Genomic DNA, 21,488 nt, shown 5'->3' with positions numbered 1-21,488 from the left:
TCCTACAACCCATGGACTTGTGTCCACTAGAGCTGAGGCCACATCCAGTTTCTGTAGTCTCATCCCCTCAATTCTCTCAGATTATAACTGTAGCGGACATCTTTTTCAGTTCCCATAATCCCACTTCCTAAAGCACAAATTGGCATAAGGGCACCTAAACCCACCCCTTCCCCGCTCAAGGAGATGAGGCCTAAAACCTACACCTAAAGTCATTTCTACGTCTCCCAAAGGGTAAGGACTCTTCACTGCATCCAAAATACAAAAGTCTCTTCACACTCTTCTTTCCCAATTGTTCAGGCTGCTTCCTCATATAATTCTACCAAGAGAAGCTATTAGTGTTTTTTATGATGCCTGTTAAGAACTGAATGTTTGTATCTACCCAACCCCCACATTCATATGTTGAAGCCTAATCCCTATTGTGATGCTATGGTCATATGCTGCTTCACAACTTCTGGGAAATACCTTCTGGGAAATGCATCATTAGGCGATGTTGTCATTGTGCAAACATCCTAAAGTGCACTTACACAAATGTATGTGGTATAGCCTACTACACACCTAAACTATAAATATATCACCATTATATAATCACATATGCAATCCATCAATGACTGAAACGTCATCATATGGTTTGTGACTGTATTGTGAGGTGGGGTCTTTGGAGGTTATTTGGTCATGAGAGTGGAGCCCTCATGAATGGCATCAATGCATTATAAAAAGACCCTCAGCAAGCCCCCTCTCCCTTTCCACCACATGAGGACACAGAGAAAAGATGGCCATCTATAAAGAAGCAGACTCTTACCAGACACTGAACTTGCCAGTAACTTGATGTTGGACTTCTCAGCCTCCAGAAGTTGGAGAAATAGGTTTCTGTAGTTTATAAACCATCTAGTCTCTAGTATTGTGTTATAGCTGCCCTACTTGACTAAGACAGCGCCCAAAGCTACCTTTCTGGGAAAAGCTAAAACTAGTTATTACAATGTGATAGTAGTCCTTATACAGTCTGGGCCCTAATCGGCAACTTCTGTAGATAAAGAAGTGGAAAGGGCCTGACCAGGCAGTGGTACAGTAGACAGAGTGCCAGACTGGGACACAGAGGACCCAGATTTGAAACCCCGAGGTCACCGGCTTGAGCACGAGCTCACCAGCTTGAGCGCAGGGTTGCTGGCTTGAGCGTGGGATCATAAACATAAACCCATGGTCACTGGCTTGAGCCCAAGGTCACTGGCTTGAACAAAGGGTTACTCGCTCTGCTGTAGTCCCCTGGTCAAGGCACATATGAGAAAGCAATCAATGAACAACTAAGGAGACTAAGGAGCCGCAACAAAAAATTGATGCTTCTCATCTCTCTCCCTTCCTGTCTGTCTGTCCTTATCTTTCTGTTTCTCTCTCTCTCTCTCTCTCTCTCTCTCTCTCTGTCACACACACACACACAAAAAGAAGTGGGAAGGGACAGGGGGTCTTTGGCACGACATTCCCTAGGTAAGGCATCCAGCTACATGAAAAGGAACATCAGGCCTTTGAGGAAACTGTGTTCTATTTCCATGGGAAACAAGAAAAAGAGAAAGAAGTATACCACCCTGGCTGGATAGCTTGGTTAGTTAGACCATTGTCCCAATATGCAAAGGTTGTGGGTTTGATCCCCAGTCAGGGCACATATAGGAATAGGTCAATGTTTCTGTCTCTTTCTTAAAAAATCAGTAAATAAATTTAAAAAGAAAAAGAAGAAGAAGAATATCAAGAGATGGTACAAAACTCAGAAGATGAGTCTTCAACAGTGTAGTATGCATTGATGTGCACACATGAAGCAACATTAATTTTGGGCAATGTTCCTGGCTAATTGTGCTTTAATGACTATGCATCTTTGGAAAGAGAAGGTCAAGCTGATTGTTTAAAAACACCGACTAATGTTCTTATCAGCATCTAGTTTTCCCTGTTCAAATCTGATTTAAATTGTCTGGAAACAGAGATTGTGCAATGAGATCCTGATATATGTCATTATATGTGATTTATTTGTCAGACATTTTTGCTTGAAAAAATAGAATTTTTCAGACAGTAAGACACAGAATAGACTTGCCAATATTTCATCCCCTGATAAACATTGATAATTTTACTATCTACTAATAGAGTCATCAAGACAGATGCCTTTGGGTGACTGAAATCCCTCCATGTGAAATGTCATTTACTGGTTGAAGAGCCTTGAAACTGATGCTATTTTTTAAGCTCACAGGTGAGCCATCACCCAGAAGCAACAGGCTATGAATTGGGTGGGTGGGGGATGTCTTTTTTCTTCTCTGATAACGCTCTTCACAGTTGAAAAGATGTGTTGTGTCAGAGGGAGTCTTTTTCCTAAAAATTTTAAAAAACAGTTTCAGAACCAAAAATAAAAATTAAGATATAACAATGTCCTCTCTCTTTCTCTCTCATTCCCCCCCCCTCTCTGTTAGTCAAATAAGTTTGTAAAATATAATTTTTATGTTTGCTTGCTTACAGTTTGCATTGGTGGCTGGGCAGCACCAAGTATATGTGATCGTGAAATTACAAATGACCTTCCTGCTTGGGAAGGGCTATTGTTTTGCTAACATTTGCTGGAGGAAAGGTTTTCGCACCAGAAAGTTTTGAAAGAAAAGCGCAGAAGGAGAAGAGAGATTCTGCCCCCACCACTGAGAGGTGTAGTAGGATTTCTTTATCCTCCTTGATCCCTTGCCCTCCTTGGCTTTCTTGTGTCTTGCTTGTCTTGGTGAGACACCAATAAACAGAATGGCCCATCATCCTCCAGCTCTGCTGTTTCTTTACCATCTGCCCAAAATCAGTGAGAACCTGCATGTGAATGGCCACGATGGCTACTGCCCTTGGCCTTACACTCTCTCACTCAGCTATTTTTTCTTTCCTCTATTTTCTTCAATAATCCTATTAAGATCTTTCTCCTTTCAAGTCCACTGAACTCTGAAATCCTATAGAAATTGCCTGTTGAAATAAAAAAGAAATAAGAGCACTGTATTAGTATTAGTACTTAGCAAATTTTGGTAAACTAAACGCTCTCAGAACACACCTAACTTTCAGGGCTTTGACTATTCTTGAAGCACTCTTTTCTTTGCTACTCAGAATCCATTTCCCCACTTGGACACTAACTTCTTTATCTGAAAAATATTTTTCATCACAAGAAACAGAAACCAGCTCTGCTAACTTAGGCAAAAATGATTATAATTGAACTACATGGAGGAACTCCCAGATGGACTTGGCTTGAAAAGGCCAGAAACCAAGGAAGCTCTGGGAGTACAGTATAGGTCCAGCACCTTGAGAATTAACTCCTCAGGCCACCATCCGTGAGAATGAATCAGCAAGCCAGGCTGTTTGCCATTTTGCTTGGGATTGAAATCCCGAACAGAGAACATCCCATGTAGCCAGCACCCACTCTTTATAATGGAAATTAGGGAACCCCAATTCACACACCCTCCATATGGTGTCCAATGGAAAAATTTTAGCTGCTCAACATTTTAAAGGGGATGCTGTTACTTAAAAAAAAAAAAAAAAAGGAAAATTGATGCTGAGGAAAAAAAAGAGACAAAAGGACAAAAGGTAAATGACAAAAACTCTAGGTGAGTTGATTGCCTATTAAGAAGATGTACTGGGGTCTACTTCTCTGGCATTCCCCAGAGTACCCAGGCACAAAGTAAGTGTAGAACACAGATGAAGAACTCAATGCATAGTTTACTTATTGGTTCCCATCACCGCTGGTTAGACCATAACCTCCATGAGGGTGGGGACCATGTCATTTATGTATTACGATATCCTCAATGCCTAGCAGAGTATCTAGAATCCAGGGACCTGGATTATTTGGATAATGAACAAATAAATGAGTTTTTAATACTATCCCAAGTATTTGATCAGTCATTTCTTTCTTCACCTTTCCCTTATCATTTTTCCCATTTAATTACCTTTTTTTTCTCCTTAGCTTTAACCTGGGCCAGTTTTGCTTTTTTTTAATCAGAGACATAAACACTGTTAAGTATCAAAATCTTAGGAACAAGAAAATCCACAAGACCACAGAGCTCTCTGTGAACGTTGTGTTGGTGGCAGTATGAATTATTCCATCATATTTCCCATCATCTGAGCATGAGAATCTGGAATAATACATTTTAAAAAATTCAGCTTGCAAGAAAAGCGGAGACTCTTAGCAAAAATTTGCTCCAGGAATTCATCACAGACAGACCACATTCTTTATATAACATATTCTAGGAATCAGAAACTTTAAAAAAAGGCATTTATTGAAAAAACCCAGGCCAGAAATACCATAGAGATCTAATATCTGTATTTAGCCTTTAATGCAGCCCAACTTTGCTTTAAAACAAAATAGAGAAAGAGCTGTAATAATAATAATTGTGTTCTTGACAGTTCATTTAATAGTTGAAATTTTAATTATATTTTGTCATTTGGAAAGATATACATTCCCAAGGAAGATTGTCTCTGCATAGCTGTGAGCTGGCCTTCAGGTCACAATGAGCCTAACCAGTTTTTGTATAATTAGCAGTGTTTAGTAGATGTCATCGCTACCACTTTGGCATGGTCTCTGTGTTTAGATAATGCAATTTCTATTTATGACTGGACTTGCTAACACAGGGTGGGATCTTAGGTGAAAGGTCAAGGGAAAGCTTTATTAGATAGTCTCAGCCTCTTTCTTCTTTTGGAGAAAAAAAGATTTACAGATAATATGGTCCTTTGTTCTCGTTGCAATTTTACCGTATGGTAGATTTGATACATAACCAATGGGAGGAAAAGATACATAACTCCAAAGTACTAGTGCACAGTACTAGACTACATCAGTTCTTCTCAGACTTTAATGGGCATGCCAGTCACTGGGAGAGTTGGCTAAAAATTCAGATTCTGATTCGTGAGTTGGTCTGAGAGCGCACATTTCTAACAAGTTCCCACAGGGAACTGCCGCAAGTATCAAGAACCCAAATAATGAGTTCTGATCCACCCAGTGCATTATAAAATGTTCAGCTTAGAACACCCTCCTTTTTCTAAAACTTTTGACACATATTCCTCACATAGTCCAAATTTTTTTCAGACTTCAGACTGTGACAATTAGCAGATACAAAGAATTTCCTTGTCGATCCCTCATCCACACATTTTTTTGTTCCTGAGTTTCACATCCTATTTCATGTTACCTGAGCTCTGAACCTCACGTTATGTTACGTATTCTAATGTGCCTAACATTTCAAATTTAATATGAATTTGCCATTTTTCATGAAAGGGTGGTAATACTTGATTCTTTTCATGATTGGTTTCCTAATAAAGTTCTTTTTCACTTTCTGTAAGGAGAAAGGGGCACTCTCAGATATACATAGGGTATTATTTAAAGAAAAGAATAATCAACCTGCCCCATAAGAAGAGCCACGATGGTTTAGTTCGATTATTTTTAAATTTCAATCCAAACCCGCTGAGGGCAACAGAATGTCTGCTTCACTTTTAGTTTCTCCCATCTCTTACAACTCACTGTTATGCAGCAGGACTTTCTCATCTCGGTTCAGAAATGGAGGTGGCATTTCATCCACCGTGAGCTTCTTTCCACAATGCAAAGTCATTTAAAAGAGGCTCATTAGCTACTGCTGGGCTCTGCACTATAATGATGGACTGAGACAAAAAATATATATATCTGCCTGCAGAGCAGTGACCGTGTCTGCTCACAGCACGTTCTCAGGAGATCTCCCAGAGTCCTCCTGGGACCAAAACAGTGGAGTTCATGCCTCCTCCTGCCCTCTCTACTAGAGTGGATTGATGGCATGCTGCTTTTCCTCTCCCAGAGATGAGGTTTGTTACCAGACAGGGGAATCAGAATTGTAATCCTTCTTAGATTCTGTCGAATTGCTGTTTACTGCTTTGACCTTTGCAACAATACATATTTTTTTTTGAATGACTGTATGTTCCGTTTCTTCAGGGGATTTGAAGTGATGAGGGCCAAGGAGCTCATGGGGTGGGAGAAGGATGCTGCAGAGGGACCTAGAGTGATGTGATGAGGTAGTTTTTGACCTTCTAGACCAGAAATTTATATTCTTGTGATGGAAGATATCCTGCAGCTTACAGATACACATTGCAAGGATGAGATGGCAAACTTCAATTGCATGTGGCAGGAAACCAGGGGGTTTTTCAGTCTAACCAAGTACTGTATTGATGATGCCTGTGATATCATCTATCATGGTTGTCTTATATTTTCCTCTTTTTAAATTTTATTATTATTTTTTTTTTACAGAGACAGAATCAGACAGAGGAACAGATAGGGAGGGACAGACAGATAGGAAGGGAGAGAGATGAGAAGCATCAATTCTTTGTTGCGGCATCTTAGCTGTTTATTGATTGTGCTTTCTTATATGTGCCTTGACCAGGGGGCTACAGCAGAGTGAGTGACCCCTTGCTCAAGCCTGCGGCCCTGGGCTCAAGCCAGATACCTTGGGCTTCAAGCCAGCAATCTTTGGGCTCAAGACAGCGACCATGGGTTCATTTCTATGATCCCACGCTCAAGCCAGTGACCCCGCGCTCAAGCTGGTGATCTTGGGGTTTCAAACCAGGGTCCTCTGGGTTCCAGGTTGATGCTCTCTCCCCTGTGCCACTGTCTGGTCAGGCTGTCTGGCATTTTTCTTCCCTTTACACTCTCTGCCCTAAAAAAATCACATAGGGCTTATTATCCACATGCTGGGGTGCAACATTATATCATCAGATAAGAAGTCATGAAAGGCCAGCAGAAGTTGAGCAAAGGTGACATGCTGCCCATAGACATTTTTGTCACCATGACTAGGTAACCATAAGCCAAGCTGAAGAACATAAAGCCACAACATGGCATGACTAATCACATGCTCTTCTGAAACTTACTGATTTTTCAGATCCCTCTTTTCAGGGAAAAAACCTGGCATCCAGATTCAGAGTCAAGGAATGTCTGCAGGTATCACTCTGTCCTGAGCTTTAGGCTGACCCCAAAAGGCCTATGGTCTGTCCCTGGGTGTTCACAGATCTGCCGCAGTGCATGCTGCTGGGGAATTTCGGAACTGGGTTCCCTTATCTGTTAGAGAAGAAGTGATTTCCTCGCAGGGTTGCTATATGAATTAGATAATTAGAGAGAGAGAGAGATGATAGACAATAATTTTAATAGGTATAAATATATCAGAATAGTAATGTGAGCTATTATTCTTATTATGAACGTTGTATTTAATTCTTACAACATTGAAGGTAGACTTTGTTGTGTTCATGTCTGAGTCTGGATGAGCTGCTATAACAAAATACCAGAGATCAAGTGGCTACTACACAACAGAAATTTATTGCTCACAGTTCCAGAAGTTGGGAAGTCCAAGGTCAAGGCACGACAGGTTTGGCATCTGGTAAAGGCCTGTCTCCTAGTGGCTATGTTGTCACTGTAGCCTCAGAGGGCAAAGATGGGGAGGGAGCTCTGTAGGATCTCTTCCATAAAAGTCCCAATCCCATTCATAAGAGCTCCACCCTCATGATCTAGGGACCTCCCAGAGGCTCCCTCTTCCTAATGCCATCACATTGACCGTGAGGATTTTAACATATGAATCTGGGCCAAAGGAGAGAATGCAAATATTCAGACCATAGCATCCCTTTTACAAATGAGAAAACTGAACATCAGAGAGAGAGACTGATAGAGAATTGCATTAACTCTTTCAAGCCATTTGATGCTCTGGAGTCAGTAAGTCCAAGGGAAAAAAGGAGACCTCAAAAGTAATACAGGATTTGCCACAATGCCAGTGGTTTTTGAATATTCCAGAATCTCCACTTAGGTGTTCTACAAAACCTTCTCCCGTTGGCTATGTCCAGTTTCTGCCCCTCACTAAGGCTTGGTTAATTCGAGGAAGGCAGCAAGTTAAAGAAAACTCTCGGGAGCCAATACCCGGGGTATCACCTACTCATCTTTTTTTTACTTGTATGAATTTATTTCATAGATAAAGTCACATTAATTTGCAAAGTTATGTGTACAAGATATCCCTTGTGGCTTTCTAATCATAAAAACAAACACATGGATACTAAGAAACAGCTAAAAGGTCTCTCCAAAGGTGGCAGTGTATATTCATTATGGTACATTTTTTCCAGCTTTATTGAGATATTAGTTATATGACGTGTAAATTTAAGGTGTACAACATGATGATTTGATACATTTATATATTACAAAATGTTTACCACAGTAAGTTTATTTCACACCTCTGTTTCCTCGCTGAATGTGTGTGTATGTGTTTGTGTTTTAAGACATTTTTTTTTTTTACCTACCCATCTTGATATCTGGCCCCATGGTCTCTGACAATCAAGGTCTCCCAGAGAAAAGTCACTCAGGGGACTTTTCTGTGTGTGTCAATGACCATACTGTGTGTGCCCTGAATCAGATCTGGCCTAACTGAGCTTTGTTTTTTGTGTTCTATTTTCTTTTCCCTTGCTCAGTACCAACTCACAGGACAAGTGCCAGCTTGGGATTTCCATATTTGCAAAAGAAGTTCACCATTTCCAAATAAGTCTTAGATAGACAGTGATATAAATAAATCTGTGGAAGCCTGGGAAAGCTAAAAGGGGAGCTAAAAGGGGAACATTTTTTTGTGGCTAAAAAAAAAAATGTTCTCAGAATGCTGGAAGCCAAATGAGAGGTAAGGTCAGCAATGAGGGGTAAATGCCAAGGCATGGGGCGATGGGATGCTCATTGGATGCCAATCAGTAGACCAGTTTTTTTTATTATTAGACAGATTATTGTTGAGTCCCTACCCTCTGGGATACTGCACTAGGAGGGTATTGAGAGTACAAGGATAAATAAGAAGCTGAAGAAGGAAAATGGTCTTCTTACATAAGGCCCTACCCTTCCAGTTTACAGCTGGTATTAGCCCACTATTTCTCAATCCTGCTAGGCTTCATCCATACAGACCTAGCCCCTTGCTCTCCTTTGCAATGTCACACTAATGTGGGCATGACTTGGGCTGGAGAGCTGGGTTTGCCATTCAGTGGCTGTGTTACTTTGGGCAACCTATTGACACTCCCTAAATTTCTATTTCCACATCTGAAAAGCAGGGCTTATAACACTCACTTCTTACTATTGTGAGTATTAAAGATCGTTTATGTCAATAGTTTGGAGCAGTATCAGGTATATACTAAATGGTCAATACACAGTAGGTACACTCATTAAGACAGCCATTGTAGTCAGATTTTTGAGTTATTAACAACCACAAATACCAATACTTGGAATATTATTCAGCCATGAGAAAGAAGGGCATCCTGCCATTTGCGACAGCAGGGATGCACTCCGAGCACATTATGCTGAGAGAGCTAAGTCAGACAGAGAAAGACAAGTACTGTATGATATCACCTATGTTCAGAATCTAAAAAGTCAAAAACAGAAAGTAAAATGGTGGTTAGCAAGATGTGGGAGGGGAGATAAGAGCAATGGTGCTTAAGGGTACAGACTTGTAATGAGTAGTACAATATATAAGCCATGGAGACCTAATGCACAGTAATGGCTATAGACGGTAATAATGTCCTATAATTATGTGATGTGGTCATTATTGCTACCACAGCAATCATATTATAATGTGCAAATGTATCAAGGTAACAGGCTGTACACTTTAAACTTACACAAGATTCTATGTCAAATTTATTCAAAAAATTAAAAACAAGTACCATTAGTATGTGCTGCACAAACCACTCTGTCCACCTTAAGGAAACGGGGTTGGTTTGGAGGACATAGCCACACCCACTTCCTGTCAGCTCCCAGCTCAGGGCTTCCTTCCCACAAGCAGCTGCTGACACAAACGGCAGCACACAGGCTGAGAACAAGCTCAGGGCCAGGGTCAGGCTGCCTGGATTTGAATGCCTGCTCCTCCACGCTCACACTGAGGACCTTAAACACATTACAGATACCTCTGCCTCAGTTTCCTCAACTGTGACATAAGTTTGCTAACAGACATTGTCTCATGGGAGTGCCATGGAGATAAAGTGGCACCACCTAGCACCCATCCCGATCAGTGTTAATGACTTCAAACACTTCACAAACATGTGTTGAAGGGAAAAATACTTGCTTGGAAGTGAAAAGCTCCAACACGGAAGTATGCTCAAGAGCCCTTCGGAGTCGAAGGGGGCAATGAAGGTGTGGCCGCAGAGACCAGATGGGTTCCACTAGCCCCCCTTTCCTCTTTGGCATCGCCATCTGTGAATTAACAAACCTGCTAGGCAAGACAGTCTCCAAAGACCGATAACATAAAAAAAAAAAAAAAAGCCCGGGAGAATTATCTACCTTTTCAGACTCAACTGTGGGAAAATCCTGGTTAGGATGCATGGGAGAGATGTATGGTGGAGATTAAGAAGAAGTGACATGTGTGTGATATCTCCCCTTCACAATCCATCACGCACAGGTGTGCATGTGCACAGGCGCACGTGCACACACACACACACAGCTCACATCAGTCAGTACCCGCATTGCAGTTCTGCTCATTACTTTGCAGAAACAAGATGAAATGCTTCTCAGCCAAACAACAGAGTTCAGTGACCTTATACCAAAGCAAGACAATGTATCACTCTGTACATTGAATAGTGTGGCCAGATTTTGGCCTGGTTTGTAGTCGTGATTCAGAAAGAAACAGGGGCCAAGTGGAAATCAGCAGACTATAAGCCAAGCACTGGTCAAGGAAGGTAAGAGCCACACTGGCTAACGGTGGAGACTGTCTCCCTCCTGAAGCAAAGGGTCCTTGGGACAAAAGCAGGGACTCAGGCCTCCCGCAGAGGCCAGGCACCAGCTCACAGCTCCAAACTCCTGCCTCTGACGCCCTTTCAGGTATTTGGGGATGATTTTGCTTTTTATTGTGATTCGAAATGGTTCCATGACTCAATTCTATTGTTGTTCTGTGCACAGTGAGTAATGAAACATTTTTTAACGGCATCTTTTGGGCGCCTTTTCCTTTGATTTTTCCAGCCTAATGACATTATTGGAAGGGCTTCGGGGACTGTTATGCAGATGTACTTCCTGGTGCAGTCACTGCTTCAGGAGAAGTCATTACTTTTTGTGGGGCCCACAGGCCCTGGAGAGGCTGCTCTTACAAACAGCATCCTTGCAACCGTTACCTCATGAAAAATATGTTATATGTCACATTGACTTCGCAGTGCACACCTCAGCTCAGCAGACTCAGGACATCTCTCTAACGGAACTTGAAAGGTACCCAGGGTTTTAATTAAAATCAAGAATGTAATTGTGCTTAGTTAACTCCTCAGAGATTATCCACAAAATAATACGAAGCGCTCACCTTCGCTTTCTGACAGAATAAATGAAACTTGATTTGTTCCTCCCTGTAATATTTATTACCAGGGAAACTACATTTTAATTGTTGTTGACAAATATTCTGATTTATGGGGTGCATACACTGTGGTCTAGATAACATGTGTCTACTGAACTTCTTTGCAAAATTTTGCTTCAGGAAGCAGGGCTGGCTGTCTGTCATGGGTATTCTGTAAGCCAAAGCGTATTCAAGTAAGTCACCAGATTGGACCTTGACTAGTAAAAAGAACCATCTGTTAGGGATAGATAGAAGCAGTGGGCGATGGCTTTGGTACTTGCCAACACAGGGAAGGCAAAAGGATCAACGGGAAGAATGGCAGTGTCTGGGGGATTCTATCCAGAAGCTAGTTAGCTTCCCAACATCCAAATCATGCATTTTTAATTGATCACATGGCAAAGAGACAAGTCAGACACTAATTGGCACCATGAAAGAAAATTTGCACCACACCAGGCACTGTTCAGGGGTGGGGGGACTGCAACCTTTCCCATGGACGATTTTGTATTCTGTTTAAAGTTTTGAACTGAAGCTTGAGGATGCAGACATGGATGAGGACTATGCAAGTCACAGATTCCATTCCTAACGCTAGCACATCACTGCCAGAAAAACATGTGGAGGTGACTATGCTCCTGACCTCTTCCCAAACAAAGTAAAAATATTGGAAGTAACTGGTATATGTACAATAGAATGTTCCAATTTATTTATTGATAGGCAGGTATTAAGGACACAAAGTATTTGCTACCATATTGACAATGTGTTGGTTCCTATCATGGTCATTTTTTTATATGTGTGTCCTTAAGGAAACTGGGATAAGTATTGATTAATTTTAACACTATATGTTAAATGCTGTATATTAATATATTTCAGAACAGCTAAGCTGAATAACCTTTAAGACAGTATTTCTTTTCACTAGGGAGTGTGAAGCCTCAATCATACACAAACGTTTTTCCAGATTCTTCTCCTAGAAAAAGCAGAATGGATGTTACGGGAGGGTCTTTGCCTGCACTAAGGACATGGGTGATTACAGACTTTGCATACTCTAGTTTCAAATTTTTTCTAATGGCTGCTTTTTCAAACTTATATTCCAACACACTTTGCTTTGGCTGCATTTTTCACTCAAAAATGCTCTTTCAGGCATAATTAAACCATTTCATGTTCCTGAGTGTTATCTTCCTGTCTAAGAAATGTGATTTCATGTCATTTCTTTAATTTGAACTCCTATCAGTGCTTCTGCCTTAGAATATGCCTGTCTTTGTGAAGTTCCTGCAGGGACATTTCTAACACTGGAGCGTTTAAGAAGTTTAGGTTAACCCAATATTGCCCCATCGCTACTCCCCCTGGTGTACCTTCTCTGGTACACTTTGAGACTTAAAAATCACTGTGGGGACTCAGCATTACATCTCGGCCAAGCTCTCCGTCCCTGTCTCCTGGAGTGAGAACAATGTGACAATCAAGCCCTTTCTTTCAGTTGACATTTGCAGGGTTCAGATATAAAAATGGATTTTCTCTTCTTCTTAAGCCTTGAAATTTTTCAAATCTTATGGCAAGTCTGGAAAAAAACGTTAAAGATTTTTTATCATAATGGCCCGAAAGAATGGTTGTGATTCAGGGGAGCAGAACCTGAAGGAGAATCAGGAACAATGACTAATTTGGCAACCTCACCTAAAATGAAGCAGTATCCAAAACTGCTGCTGTCTTCGCCAGCTCAGGCTGCCATAGCAAAGCACCACAGGCTGGGTGGCTTTTTTATTTAGTGACTCAAGGCTTTTTCTTTCTTTCAGTATAGTTGGTATATGATCCTATATTGGTTATGTTAGTTTCAAGTGTGCAAAATAATAATCCAACATTTTTATACCTTACAAGGTGATGGCTCCACTAACTCTCATAATCATCTGTCACAATATTACTGATTGTATTTCCCTTTGCCTTGTTCACCTATCCCTTCACACCCCTCCCCTCTGGCAACCATTCCTTTTGCCTCTGTTTCTATGAGTCTGTTTTTATTTTGTTTTGCTTGTTTGTTTGTTTTGTTGTTATTAGGTTCCATATATAAGTAAAATCATGTGTCTTTCTCTGTTTGACTTATTTCACTTAGTACAATATCCTCTAGGTCCATCCATTTTGTCACAAATCCCAAGATTTCATTCCTTTTTTTTATTGAGGCATAGTATTCCAATGTGTGTGTGTGTGTGTGTGTGTGTGTGTGTGCGCGCGCGCGTGTGCGCATGCACACACACACATCACATCTTATTCATCCATTCATTTACTGATGGACACCTAGGTTGCTTCCATATCTTGGCTAGTGTAAATAATACTGCAATGAACATAGAGGTGTATATATATTAGTATTTTCATTTTCATCAGATAAATACCCAGAAGTGAAATTGCTGGGTCATACACTAGATCTAGGTTTAGTTTTCTGAGGAATCTCCATACTGTTTTCCACAGTGCCTGCATCAACTTGCAGTCAGACTGGGTGACTTGAACAGCAAAAATGTTTTTCCTTTCAGTTCTGGAGGCTGGAACTCCAAGACCAGGGTGTCAGCATGTTTGACTCTCCTGAGCTCTCTCGTTGGTTTGTAGGTGGCCACGTTCTCGCTGTGTCCTCACATCTCATCCCTGGTGTTTCTCCATCTTCTAATAAGGACACCAGTATATTGGGTTATGGCCACTCATATGACCTCATTTAACTATAATTACCTCTTCAAACATCGTATCTCCAAATACAGTAATATTCTAAGGTACTGTGGGTTAGAAACTCAACACAAATCTTGAGGGGCACAATTCAGTTTATATAGTTGCAAATGCTCTTACATGCGGAGAGAGCAGCCAGTGAGGGGAAGGGTTATTTAAACCGACCCAGGATGCAGAGTCCTCCACTGGGCAGCAAGAATAAAGAGCATCTTTATTCTTGTATTTGGACTTGTATTTTATTTCTGTACCTAGAAGGGCTGCATGAGGACTCTGGGATTCACAGCCCAAGAGAATATTTTCAAGAAAGAGAAAGATATAAGAAATGGATAATCAAAGCTAAGTAACTGTTCATAGGCTGTTCCTGGCTAATCTAGCCTCCAATTTATTCTAAGCCCAGAATTAGGGCTTTGGATAAATCTCACAGTAGTTCTAGACTGTGAGCTCCTCCGAGGCAGGGACTCTGTGTCATACATCCCTTTGTCCTTCATGCTCAGCAAAGGACGTGACACATTCAGTGGGATGTGTTTCCTGAACAGAAGCAAAGCCTTTGTTAGCAGAGTAAATGAGGAGACTCTGGAGAGCCTCGAGTCCTGCTGATTTCATTATATCAGGTGGAGCTATCTGGTGTTTCTCTCAAATTAGAGCTTTTTCTGCCAGAGTGGTATTTGAAATAGAATGCGTGACAATGGTGAATAAAATGAAGAACTCGCTTTAAACTTCCACTTATTCATTCCTAGTGTTTACTCTGAAAGTGTTTTCAGAACATGCTAAGGCATTAAAAGTTTCAGAGAGATGAATGTCAGGGGCCCTATGGAAATGATCTAAATATGTCCCAGAAACTCTCAACAAACTTCAGCACACTACTTCTTTGAGATTTCCATCCTTTCTTAGAGAAAGATATGACATGCTCTCTGTTCTCCAGATTCCATATCTCTTTACAAGTGTACCAGATAGTAATTTCCACTAAGCTCCTAATTTTACCCCTTATTAGTTTGATTAAATACCAGCCACTCAGCCAACCCACTCTCAGACAAATAATTGTTTTTTAGTAATGAACTCTGATTTTCACCTATTAGCGTGGCAATAAAGGGAATCGTAAATGGTTTAGGTCTACCATATTGACTGTTCAGTTGAACACGGAGCTGGTAAGCATGATGCAGAGCCCAGGAAAGAATCAGGCCCATCCTTTAGACTCCAAGTATTTTCTTAAAACAATGAGTGGAAGGCACATTGGCTCTCCTGTCCAAGGTTTCTTTTATTTCTTCCAAATCCTCAAAGCAATTTTGCACATGTTCTCTTTTATCTTTACAATATTCCTCTCAAGAAAACCACCTGCAATGACCCCGTTTTGTGAATGGAAACACTCATACAAGGAGATATGTTTTCCTACAAGGTACGGCCTACCTAGAGCTGAGCTCACACTCTTTGCTGCCTTCAAAGCAGAGCTGACCTGAACAGCTGTCAATGGAGCCTTTCTGAAGACACCTGTAATTGAAAGAGCTCCTGGCATTGTGTGGGCACTCGGTACAACACAACTTAATGTAGCAATGAATTTCAGATCAACCGAGCTTCAATTAAAAATTCTCCACAGTGGTCCAGGACCACTTATGAAACAAAACCCTCCTGTGACTATTGTTTTCACAAGAGAAAATTATCAGGCAGAGCCACATTGAGCAACCTGGAGATGACAGCTGGAAGGTGTTAATCCCTGCTCTGTGAGGAACAGAATAGTGGCTACCACTTAAAAATGGAAGGGAATTTTTCCTCTCATTACAGACAAATCACAAGTGGCCGACCTCAGGTCTCTGTGTTCAATGCCTCTGTTAACACCATTTTTAGATGGAGTTTAAGTTAGAACCAGGTAAGCATAGCTGTAAAGGAGTCTCAAGGGGTATCTAACCTAGCATTCCATTCAGTGCTTGAATTTCTTCTATAATGTCCCACAACTAATGGTCACTCACTCCTTGCTTAAACATTTTCAATACTATAAGGGACCATTACTCCTTTGAACATCTCTGACTGATGAGGAAATTTCATATATTTCAATTTTGTACAATGAACATAAATGCCTTATGCTAACTTCAACCTGTTTATTTCATTCTATCTAATGGGGTCTCAGAGAACTGATCTTTCTTCTACAAAATAATACTGTAATAGTTGGTGATCTCATTCTGTCTCCTTTTCTCCCAGATAAATAACCCCAGATCTTTCAAACACCCTGAATAGAATGTGGATTCAGGTTACTACCTCTCCATGTACTCATGCCACTGAATGTTTATAGTTAAATATTTATTAAGTTAACAGAAATTTATTGAGTGTTTATGCCAAGAACTTTCCCAGCCTGACCAGTGGTGGTGCAGTGGATAGAGCATCAACCTGTGATGCTGAGATTCCAGGTTCAAGACCCCAAAGTAGCCGGCTTGAGCATGGGTTCACCTGGCTTGAGCGAAGGCTCACTAGTTTGAGTGAGGGGTTGTCAGCTTGAGTGTAGAACCATCACCATGATCCCAAAGTCACTGGCTTAAGCCCAAGGTCGTTGATTTGAGCAAGGGGTCACTAGCTCAGCTTGAGCCTCCCAGTTAAGACACATATGAGAAGCAATCAATGAACAATTAAAGTGATGCAAGTTTGAGTTGATGCTTCCCATCTCTCTCCCTTCCTGTCTCTTTCTCTCTCTCAAAAAAACAACTCACCCAATATGTTCATGTCTTTTCAGGTGAAGCCAAGAACTAAAAATCATGCTATACATGTGATCTAAAACTCTACTAACAGACTAAAAATAATTTAGCTAAATTACTGAGTATCCTCCTGCATAAGTTTCTCTCAGGGCCCTGGCCAGTTGGCTCAGCAGTAGAGCATTGGCCTGGCGTGCAGAAGTCCTCGGTTCGATTCTCGGTCAGGGCACACTAGAGAAGTAACCATCTGTTTCTCGACTCCTCCCCCCTTTATCTATCTCTCTCTCTCTCTCTCTCTCTCTCTCTCTCTCTCTCATCTCTTCCTCTCCCACAACAATGGCTTGAATGGTTTGAGCTAGTTGGCCCCAGACACTGAGGATGGCCCCATGGCCTTGGCCTCAGGTGCTAAAATAGCTCTGTTGCCAAGCAATGGAGCTGTAGCCCAGCTGGGCAGAGCATCGCCTGGTAGGGGCTTGCCAGGTGGATCTGGTCAAGATGCATGCAGCAGTCTGTTTCTGCCTCCCTGCCTCTCAATTTTTTAAAAAAAAGAAAGAAAAAACAAAGTCTCAAAATATCACTTCCCATTAATCTAGATGCTATATTTCTATTAATATAACTGAAGGCTGAAGTTTTGTTTTGTTTATATTTTGGGTTTTTATTTTTAGTCAGGAATAATGGCTTACTTCATTAATGGTTTGCTTTTTTCTTGCCTTTTCGTGGCATGAGATAGGGAGGCAAAGGCAGGGGAAGGGCTGTGTTCCTCAGTCTTTCATGGACCCAGACTTTGGCACCTCCTGGGGCCTCTGGGTGTCCCAAGGGATCCAGCACTAAATGAAAGGAAAAGTGAAATTACGGAGAAGCCTTCACACTCCTAACTATCTTGGTCCAGAAGTGAAGAATGTTCAGTTCTCATGTTTCATTGGCAAAAACCTGTCCCAAAGGAGATTGGAAAATGTAGTCTAGATGTGGGCCCAGGAAGAAGAGAGAAACTGAATTATGTTGAGTATATCAGTGTCTACACAGCTTTTTTGGCAGCTGTCTTCAACCATGCCTTATATAAAACTACCTGTCCACTCAACCCTAGATCTACAAAAAGTCATATGAATTATGACTGTCCTGAATTTGTACAGTTGGTTTACTAGACTCAAGAGTAAATATACTTGAATATAAAATAATATTGGATATTGACTGTAGTTTAAAAATAAAATAAAATTTTTAGGACTAGATACAGCCTTTGCCAATTATTTGTCTGATTCTATTCAGCCCATTTGTTTTGCTTTGATTTGGATCTTTATCGTCCTAGATAATTTATGCTATCACTTCCCTGTTCATATCATCTTATCCGTACATTTCATAAAACTGTGTTATAGCCTCATCAGAGACATTAATTACAAAGTTAAACTATCTGGGGCAGAAGACAGAGTGCTATGGTCTACTAGTAGAAACCCCCTTTCAAGGCAATGGAAATGAGCATCCTTTGTACTTAGTCATTCTCCAGATTATGAAGCCACACACATACAGGCATCCCACTAAAATGCATATCTCCTCAACATTCCTTTGCTTGAAAGCCATCATTCATTTATTGAATGAACAACTTTTTTAACCTTTACTGTGGGCCAGGTACCTTCTAAGTTTTTGATACATTTGTGTTTAATACTTATAAACACCTATAAAGTAGTTATACTCATTTTATAGATAAAGAAACTGAAACTTAGGGAGATAAAGAAATCCACTAAAGCTACGTAGTTTAGAGTCAAAATTAAAACCCTAATGTCTGCCTCCAGAGCCTGCATTTTCATGTACTTCATGACCTTACTGTACCTCAGTGGGTTCTCTTCTCTGTTTTCCTCTGTCTTAGAGCCCAAGAGGGATAGGGTTAGAGAAGGAGGGATAACCTCAACAAATATATCTCAAAATTATTCTCCAGGGACCACTTTTATGTTCATTGTTGCTCATTATTTTCCCAAGACCCAATGTCAGCTAGACCAAACCATGGAGTTCTCCATAGCCAGTAGCCATTTTTGCTGGCCTTTCCTCTGTTGGCCACTTCTGCTCTATTGCAATACTTTCTTTCCTCAGTTCCCATGATCCCTCACCCTCTTAGTGTCCTTCTCTCCCTCTGGCCATCCCTTCTTGTCTCCTCCTCTACTTAGCATTACATGTTGTTCCTCCATAAAGGTGTAATCTAGGACCCATCTTCTCATCCAAGCCTGTAGCTACATCACCACATACATGCAAATAAGTCCAAATGTACATACGCCATTTTAGACTTTCCTCTGACCTCCAGACCCAAATATCCAGCTACTTCCTTAACTTATCGTATGCAACAGCCTAAGAGCAGACAAGAGCTTCCCTGGCAAGCCTAGTTTCCTTCTGTGTTTCTCTTAGCTCCCAAAATAGTCCCCCTATGTACACCAGAATCTGAGAATCACCTCTCCACCCCTACCCATCACCATCCTGTCATTTTTATCTCATAATTATCTTAACATGCAGTCATTTTTTTTCCATCTATGCCACTTCCACATCAATTACCACACTGCAACCAGAGTGATCTCGCTAAAACCTAAACTAATTTTACATCTATCTTCTTCTGCTTTAAATTCCTCAGTGGCCTGTCATTGTTCCCTGGCACCTAGCCACGCGGACTTTTGCTCAGCACCCCTTAGATGCCATGCTCCCTCAATTTGTACATGTTGTTTCTTCTGCCTATAATGCTCCTTCCCATGGCCGTCCCACCCCCTTTCCTGAAATAAATCATATGCATGCTTCACCTCCGGCAAACACCACTTCCCAGGGAAGACCAGGTCAATTTTCTTATCAGAGGTTCACACTTATAAACCTTTCTCCTTTGTCATTTCACATTTATTCTGGTGATTCTGTGATTAATGCCTGTCTTCCCCACCACACTGTAAGTTATACAAAGGCAAAGCCCATGTCTCCTTCCCTCCTCTGTTGTATTATTCCCCATGCCTAACAGAGTGCCTGGCACGTTTCTGTTGAATAAATGAGTGACCCAACCTTTGCTCTAATTCTAATCATATGATTTCCACGAAACTGTCCCGATTTAATGAAAAATAAAATATCCACTTCATTGCTAAATTTTGACTTTATGAGACTTCATTGTGGGTAGGCCAGTGCCAACATTTCACCCAACCAGTGGAAGCATATTCCTTCGTGTACATGATATCTGCCGTATGACTGCACAGCGCATGAGGAAACATCAACTCCAGTCTGGAATGTTTTCCAATCATGATCTATTAATAATTTAACAAAATTAATTCAAAATACTTCACTCAACATTGAAACCGAGATGAGGTGGAAATAATGCGTGCACCAGTCTTCTGGGGTGATATTAAATATGGCAAATGAGCAAAAGAAAAATGCTGCCAACTCTTGTTTAGCGTGAAAGTCTCTATTTAGAATTTAATACAAATTTTGTGTTTTTCTAGAGGTATTAAAGAACAAATATCAGGAATGTAAATAAAAATCTGTAATTGCCCTAGCTGGATAGCTCAACTGGTCAGAGTATCATCCCCATACTCCAAGGTTGCCGGTTCGATCCCCAGTCAGGGCACATACAAGAGTCCTCCAATGAATACATAAATAAGCAGAACAATAAATCACTGTTTCTCTCTCTCTTTCAAATCAATCAATAAATAAAATTTTTAAAGCTGTGCTTCACACAGGTGAATGATTAAACATAGTAATAGTCATTTGTCAGATCATAGGAAAGGGAAGAAAAATTGCAAGTATTGTTTTTTTCCTTCCGCAGGAAGCAGTAATTAAGTCAAAGAATATTTTTCAGTAATTATTATTAATAGGAGTAATCACTGGAAGTAAAAAGTGAGGCAGATAATCCACAGAGCATAGAATTAGCCCCTACCCAGAAGATCCCACAATTTCCACTGGAACAGGGTGGGAAGCAGGAGGCATTCATCAGAAAAAACGGTGAGCCAGTAGTCAAAGTTTTATTTTGGATAGGGAAGCCAGCCGCATTCTCAACAGCAAACACCAAGAGTGAAGAAGAGAAAGATGGAGAGCAAGCTGCCATAATCATTACCCAAGAGAGGTGAAGGGGAGACAGCTCTGCAGGAGTGAAAAATTACTCTCACCAGAGAGAAACACTGGTATATGGAACAGTGGTCCCCAAACATTACAGCATCACCATCATGTGAGGACTCATTTAAATGCCCAGGAATTCGCATTCAGAGGTGCTGCTGCTCCAGGGACCACCCTTTAAAAACCACACGCAAAACTTCTAATAATGAGTGCTTACTCTGTGCTGAGGGTTTTACCTATGTCATCTCATTCCATCTTCACAATACTGTGAAGGGGGAGTAAAATCCTCGTCTTACAATCAGGAAACTGCGGCTGAGACATTAGCTGGCGGGCCAGCCCAATGAGTAGAAAATCCTGTCTAATTCTAAAGTCCAGTGATCTTAACTGCTACCCAGTACAGTCTTCTCAGCATTAACCTAGTTTTAAGAACCTTCCATTAAACTAGGACACTATCAAGTCTAAAAGTCATCATTGACACCCCCCACCCCCCAAAAAAATTATTTTAATCACTAAGTTGATTTTCAAAGTGTACAGCAGCGGTAAGCCCATACACACACCACAGGGTGGTTCCAGTTATTAGTACTGCAATAATGCCCGTGAAACAGATCATTATCAATGTTGCCGACAGGGACTGGATACGTGTGCTGGGCCTGGCAGAGAGAAATGAAGAAGAGAACGAAAGGCTCCGATGGAATCCCGTCAGGGACAGAAGAGCGGACCATGCCTCGATGGGTTATAGTGAGGATAACCA

This window comes from Saccopteryx leptura, chromosome 1 (genome assembly GCF_036850995.1).
Source record: "Saccopteryx leptura isolate mSacLep1 chromosome 1, mSacLep1_pri_phased_curated, whole genome shotgun sequence".
Taxonomy (NCBI): Eukaryota; Metazoa; Chordata; class Mammalia; order Chiroptera; family Emballonuridae; genus Saccopteryx; species Saccopteryx leptura.
This window is presented reverse-complemented; position numbering follows the sequence as displayed.